The sequence below is a fragment of the Carlito syrichta genome, unplaced genomic scaffold (assembly GCF_000164805.1).
Source record: "Carlito syrichta isolate Samal-C Ts95f unplaced genomic scaffold, Tarsius_syrichta-2.0.1 Scaffold304259, whole genome shotgun sequence".
NCBI classification, from domain to species: domain Eukaryota; kingdom Metazoa; phylum Chordata; class Mammalia; order Primates; family Tarsiidae; genus Carlito; species Carlito syrichta.
In genome coordinates, this window is record NW_007248355.1 from 92,763 (window position 1) to 100,329 (window position 7,567).

The 7,567-nt window shown below is 35.6% G+C and overlaps 1 long non-coding RNA gene across 1 annotated transcript in view; it reads left to right on the forward strand.

Annotated features, from left to right (window-relative positions):
• LOC110595773 overlaps nucleotides 1–5,124 on the forward strand; it is an 89,020-nt gene extending 83,896 nt beyond the window's left edge. Inside the window, exon 2 of the long non-coding RNA XR_002482051.1 lies at nucleotides 4,539–5,124. This is a non-coding gene — a long non-coding RNA (uncharacterized LOC110595773). The remainder of the gene's footprint in view (nucleotides 1–4,538) is intronic.
• The last annotated feature ends 2,443 nt before the right edge of the window (nucleotides 5,125–7,567 follow it).

Genomic DNA, 7,567 nt, shown 5'->3' on the forward strand with positions numbered 1-7,567 from the left:
GACTCCAGCTCAAAAAAAAAAAAAAAATGCAGTTGAATTTCTCAATCTTTGTATGATTTTCAATTTCTGCCTTAAACAAACACACTTTCTTATTTCAAGATATTAAAGACATTCTTTTATTTTCTTTTTTATTTTCTTCTAAAACCTTTATGTTTTGCCTTTCTTATATAAGTGTTTCACTCACCTAGAATTGAATTTTTGTGTGTTGTGCAGACAGAGATGTAGTTAGGCCACATAAAAATGTATTTTTTATTTTATATTCGTTGTTTGTGTTAGAAGTCAAATGAGCATGATTCTCTAAGTATCCTGGTGCCATCAGTCACTAGACACTTCCCAAACATCTGTTTGCTCAGGTTGGCACTTTGACATGTTTCAGAAATATGTTTTTCAGAATGTTACAGAAAGCAAGTCATTCATTCCAAAGACTACTAATGCTTCTCACATGAAGAAGAAAAGATAGCTATTCCAGCCATGGTGATACTATTTTAAACTTGGCTGAGAAAATGGCTTTAAAAAATGAGATAATTCTTGGAAATATCATTTTTAAAGATGTTGCAAATTCAACTCCCACAAAGTTAAAAGAGAAGACGTTCATTCATCCTAAAAGTTCAGAGAAACTTGCCTTGAATGAGACATTTATTTTGATAAACCTAGCTTTTGACCTACACTATTCATTGTTAATTAAATGGAGATAGCACAGTTTTGATTCAAGTTGGTGTGTGTGTGTGTGTGTGTGTGTGTGTGTGTGTGTGTGTTTTAATGCAATGCAATGTGAAATTAAACTAATAAAACATAGGCATCTGTGTGTCATGTTATTGAGAACATATGCTATCTTTTAGTAATAAGTACTTCTAGAGGAGTTTTATTTTTTTATTTGAAAAAAAACACATTAGCCTGTAACTTCACAGTTTCTTATTTGTTATTAACCTTTTCTCTTTAATTCACACTATTCATTCATTCCTCGAGTATTTCTTGAGATCCTGTATTTTGCAAAGTAACCTGTGCTCAACTATTTGAGCATAAGTGTCTTAGATACAGAGACTGCAAGAGCCCCAAAATTAGTTATAGTCACCCTAAGTTTCCACAAATTACGAAACTGAGGTCCAGGAAGGGGCAGTGACCCTACCAAGATCTCCATTCAGTAATGCATTGAGATCTGCTGACCCGAACTCAGAACTCCTTCCGTTGAGCTAGGTTGACCTTGGCCAACAACCCAAAAATCCACCAGCACCCTAGATGTTGACTTATGCTAATAGAAACTTCTAAAGAGATAAGTAAGTCTTTGTGAACAAACTATATCACATAGTCCTTACCTTCACGCTATAAAATTTTTAAGATGAACACGCATTTAAAAAAATTAGATAAAGTAAAAAGTTTTCTTAAAACTTTCTGAGGGCAGGAAATACCTTTATCCTATTTGTTCTACTTTCCTAATACAATTAGCTCCTCATAGTGTATACTCAGCAAATACAGTATTGATTAGATGAACAAAACTCTATATTGAAATATAGACACATATATTATGTACTCTAAATGAGCAGAGAAAGAGAAAATTAGCCTGAATGTGGTCCTCCTTTAAAAAGTCTTCATGGAAGTTTTGAGAATTTAAACAGAGCCATAACTAATGTTGATAATTTAGAGAGGAATACCCAAGTTTCAAATCATTTATTTAGCTCACCTTCTATTAAGACTTTAGATACAGGTTCTCTGAGTTATTTGCTTTTGAATTATACCTCTACACATGATTTCATCAAATATATATGTTTATGAAAAAATATGATAAATATGCTAAGATACATGTATAAGGATATTAACTGTTGTGTTGTATATAAGAGCATTTAAAAATGGAACCAACCTAACTCTGATAGACTGATGTTTAGTACTTCAAAATTAAAATTACTGATAAATGTAGTTCTAAATTTTTCAGCATGCAAAGACTTCTCTAATATGTAATAGAGTAAAAATACCAAGCTGCAAAACTATAAATGTATAGAATAATCCCATTTTTGTAAAAAAAAAGTATGAAAATAAAAATAATGCAAAATAGGATAATGAACTTTTTATGTTCTTTTTAATGCTTTTCAGAATTTACAAAAAAATCTTACAATAAACATTTATTACTAATATTTATACATAATTTTATAAATTACACTTATTTAAAAAGTAAGCTTTCTTTCTGATTATAGGAAGAGTTCTAAATTTACTCTGCTGACTTACCCTAGGTATGAAAGCTGTTCACCAATGATTACTGATTCACTTTCCCTGAGCACCTATCATGACCAGGAACTATGAGCAAGAGTCAAAGTCTATTTTGTAAGCTCCCTGTGACTTCAAAGGGAGATGAGAATCACAAATTGAGCACCAGAAATCTATTTCCTTCAGACTTGTCCCTTCAGTTTGGTCCTTTTGTTTTATGGAGATTTATTTTAAAATGAAACTGATCTGTATATTCTGATAGTACAATGTCTACACAATGAACAAAATTGCACTTGCCTAATTTTTTCCATGTCTGATTTTTTTTTTTTTTGAGTTGGTGTCTCACTCTGTCGCCCAGGCTGAAGTGCTGAGGCATGCTCACAGCCACCACAGCCTCAACCTGCTGGGTTCGGTGATCCTTCTGCCTCAGCCTTCCAAGTAACTGGAGCTACAGGCACATGCCACCATGCCTAGCTAATTTTTTTTTTTTTTTTTTAGTATAGAGATGAGCTCTCGTCAAGTTGCCCAGGCTAGTCTTGAACCCCTGGGCTCAGGCAGTCCTCTCACCTTGGACTCCCAAAGTGCTGGGATTATAGGCATGAGCCACTGCACCTGGCCAAATGTCTGATTTTTTAATTGCAATGATTCAGTTAACTCTTTTGTCTAGGAGGAATAAAAGCAACTCTAAGACATTTAGAACCAGAGAGCAATGTTTAATGTGTTTTGAGTTGACATTGAAAACTTATACTTGTAATAATTATACTTTTATTACATAATGTATCATTTTCTCTTTCTATGGGATCTATTTTTAGCTATTTGATTACGTGTTACCATAATTATGTCTGTATTTATTGTTAATTTTAACATTGCAGTTCCCAGAGGGTAGACTTGTCATCTTGACAATGCATTAACGCCTAAACCTTGGCATTCCTGCATGGTAATATTGTCTGAACTTGGCTTCCTCAGAAACCAAGAAAGAACACATCCCAGATCTAGTAGCAGCCAGCCTTGGTTAATTGTGTGCAGTCAAGAGGCCAAGGAGGACCCTGTGGTGGATTCATTTCTAATAATCTGAAAAAAAAGTGTGGATGTAGACTTTCTAATACTCATCACCTAAACCTACTTGATATTTTGGGGGTTTGTGAGCTATTTTTGCTATTAGCAGAAACTCTCACGTAGTTTATACACTATTCACAGGCAATGATAATAGTTTCCAAATGTCTTATAGAAATTTGCAAGCATTTTCATTTACATCAACATATTTAGTCTTTAGACTACCTCTGAGGCAGATATTATGACTTCAGTTTTACAGGTGAGAAAACAAAAGTATAATTGGATTACACGACTTGCCTACAGTCACATATCTCATAAGAAGTAGACCTGGCTACAAAACTGTGTCCTGACTCCTGGCCCCATGTTCTTCTAGCCATCCCATACTGCTATGACTCCTCCCCTGCCTCTGAAGTTGGAAATATGGGAGTACTACTGAGTATGACTGGGTTGACTCAACCTTATTATGATTGCCACCTCTAATTGTTAGTAGTAAACATCTTTTGTTTTGATTCCATGAAGAACCACTGGCAAGGTTCATACAAGGATCTTGACACACTCCCAAGCTCCACTTCTGATGAGCTCTGTTAACCCCCAGCTCACTCTTTCTATGACTGGTGGACAGTAGTCACACAGAGAAGAAGTCTGTTGTCCTAGGACTCCAAAGAGAAGTTTACACAAACATGGAGGTCAATTGATTGATGCAGTCGCTGCAGTGCTGAATCTGAATAAAATATACTTTACTGAGAGAAGATGTATAGATTTTGTAAATGAATATGGACCACATTTCATCAGCAGCTGCTATAAATGTGAAGAGTCCTTATTAGTCAGATACACACAATCATCTGACCACTAACATCAAGTTGTGTGATCAGAGCTTTCTGCTATAAGAGATTAAAATGCATGTTAATAGATAGAATTTAAAGAAGTCAGGGGAAATGTACGTTGTGATGAAATCATCAAAGGAATGACTGCAAAACCTCCTCTCTTGGCATAAAAGTCATTATAGCACAGAGGACAGCACATTTTATTTCTTGACCGTGATTATGAGTATTGTTGTAGGCCCTTGAATTTTCATTAGCTCAGAATAAAGGCAGATTAATTCTAAAGCAGTTACAGTAATCAAATCCATTCACCTCCTTCCTTATGGTGAACAGCATAGGGAAGGGAAGTAAGTCTCTAAACCAATTCTGAAGCAGGATTTAACTGTCATTTTACTTGTGCATCTCTTCTTTAACTCTATAATGGAAATTTTAAAAAATAAAATCATCTTGATTTTATGTTAACTCTAGGCTTGACTCTTCACCACCTGAGACATTGAAAGAGGAGCGCATCTCGGCTGAAGACATGTCTTTAGAAATGCTAAGAAACAGCAACCCAGAAGACCTCTTTGATGAGATTTAACAGTCTTAAAAAGTATTTTGATGTTTGCTAGTCTGTGTTTTCTATTTATATCTTAAAAATGAAAAAAATAAAATTTCAACTCAACTGCAGCTATTACTGCACCTCACAGTTTAATTGCATGTACCTGAAGAGTTGAAGCCATTGTGCAAAATGGATTGGATTATACTTGCTTATGAAGATGTGATTTGATGGTGGTGGTACCTTATTCTAAACCATCCATTCAGCATGCCTATAATTACAGAAAATTTCAGACTTTTTGTTGCAAAGGACACATTTATCCTGTTCATTCACACATTATGTGGTAGCTATATAACATTTTGTCCAGGAAGATTTGGGGAAAAGCACAAAGAAAACATCTTTTTTAAACATCTGCAGTTCTTTTTGAATAGTCATTTTCTGAACAATGATGTTTGAGCATTTTACTCGGTGGCATGTTATATAAAATCTGAAAAATAAAATTTTTGATATATTGGAGATTCTGTGTTCTTAATGAATGTGTTGTTTAGTTTAACTTTTTCTTTTACTGCAGTAACAGTTCTTTAGAAAGAGTTTATTAATGTAAATGTAACCCCCTTTTGTGCCAAAAGAAAAGTATGTCTTTCAGGGATTGTTGGTAAAAGATGTATCTTATGCATGGAAGAGCCCTCCTCAAAGACAAGGACCTTATTGTGTTCACTTGTCTATCTCCAATAACATCTGGCACTAATTTTTTTAATATTCACTGTTTCTACTTCCCAGCGTCTCATACTGTCTTCACTTCCTGCCATCGTAGCATCCATTCCTTTCACACTACTCAGAGTTAGCAACATCGAAGCTAACAGTGACTGCCATGTTGGTACAGTGTTTGGTCCATTCTCAGTCCTCATTGAACCCCCTCTGCACATTGAACGTAACCAGTCACCCCTCCTCAGAACTCATGGCCTCGCCTGGCTTCTGCAATCACAAATGCTCTTTGGATTCCTTTTTCTTTCTACTAACTAATTTCTAAGTCTTATTAGTTCCTTCTCCTTCACCCATCAGTTGTGTTTGCATGTCCTGAGTGCAGTCTTAACCACTTACATTGTCACCCAAGATCACCAGGTTGTCTGTGACTTTAAATACCATCTATGTGCTGATACCTCCAAAATGAGCATAGTTCTTAGTTCTCTCTCTAGAGTCAAATTATGTATTTATGTAGGTGTGTAAATACTTTATCATTAATTTATCACAAAAGGAGTTTCTTAAGCTTTCTGAAAAACGATTTCTTTGTATTAAGTCTTGATACATCTTGGGATCTTTTGTCAAATACAGATAGCTACATTCATCTGCTTATGCCATTCTTTGGATATCATCCAAAGCAGAAGTTTGAGTGTCTCAACCACCATGTCTTCCCCAGCCCTCCCCACTCAGAAAGTTTTACTACCACCTTCCCAGGTGCTTCAGGCCAACACTTGGGAACTCTCCTTGGGGCCTCCACTTCCCTCTCTTCATGCATCCTTTGACTTTTACCTCCATGATATAAACTAACTGTGTCCACCACTCTCTCTACTACCACTGCCCTGACTGTCCCTGCTGAGTCTTCTGTGCCCTAAAATCTAGCCAGATTGAGCTTTTAATCTTAGGCCATTTCCCTGCCTGGATCAAAACCCTCCACTAGTAACTCATTGCCCTTTGAATAAAATCGACCCCTTACCACAGCTTGCAAGATCTGGCATGATCTGATCCTTCCCCCCTCCCCGGCCGGACTTCCCCCTCCCTCCTCTGTACTCTTGAGCCTGCTGACCCCAAGGTAGCAGATCTCAGGACCTTGCACTGCAGATCCCTCTGCCTGGACTATGCATCTCCACAGGGGTGGTTTCTTCTCATCTGTCAGATCTAGAGCCAAATGTCACCTTCTTGGGGTTGTAAAAGTAAGCCCCATCCCAGAAGTGACATGGCCATCTGCTTATCCCTCCATGCCCCTTACCTACAACAGGGCTGGATCCATAGAAGCTTGTTAAGTGTTGAGTGAATACATGTTTGTTGAGTGAATATATGCATGTCTGTCACATTGTAGAAATTCAGATGTTAGTTTTATTAAGTTTACACAACCATTTTGAAAAGAAACTCATTGAAAGATTGAAAGTTAGCAGAATGGATACAAAGAAAAAATTATTCAGAAAGCTCAAGTACTCTGTGTGATTAATTATAAATGATATATACACATGCACACAGGTGTAACTAGAAAGAGAACCAGAGAGAAATTACATACTTACACACTACTGGTTATATCAGGAATAGAATTTGACTAAGCAAGATATTTTAAATCAAAGTTTTTCCACATTTTAATTTATTTGATGGCTTACATTAAGAGTAAAAAATTTTAATTTAAATATAATTATATGACATTTAAATATATAATTATAAAATATACAATTTTACTCAGTTACATTAAAACTTCATTATAATATTAAACTTGGTATTATCCAAGATTTAACTTGGATCTTTCCAAAGGGGATTTTGTACATGAAAGACTAAAATCTCAAAATAATATTATCTCATCTGAATAGACCACAAATGACTAATCGAAGTCAGTATACAACCCTGTGTGTGTGTGTGTGCACACATGTGTGGTGAAAGAAAAGAAGATGAAAACAGAATTTTGACTATTAACTCACTAGTGGCGAGAGAGGGATGTAAGGAAAGTATTTCCTAAGTAATCATAACAATTGAGTATGTGAAGTTCATAATATTTAGAAAATTTTGTTTATGTTTTTCTAGGGCAGCAGATCTTGTCAACCTTTGTTGTGTGTCAGATCGGTTTAGTCAGTTAGAACAGAGTGTAATAAAATATAACCCTGTGTTTCTCCTTTATGTCTAGCATGGAGAAATTGAAGACATGGTTTTCTATGTCTTGCCCTATATAGATAGAGATCTATGGATTTGGTGTCATGCTATC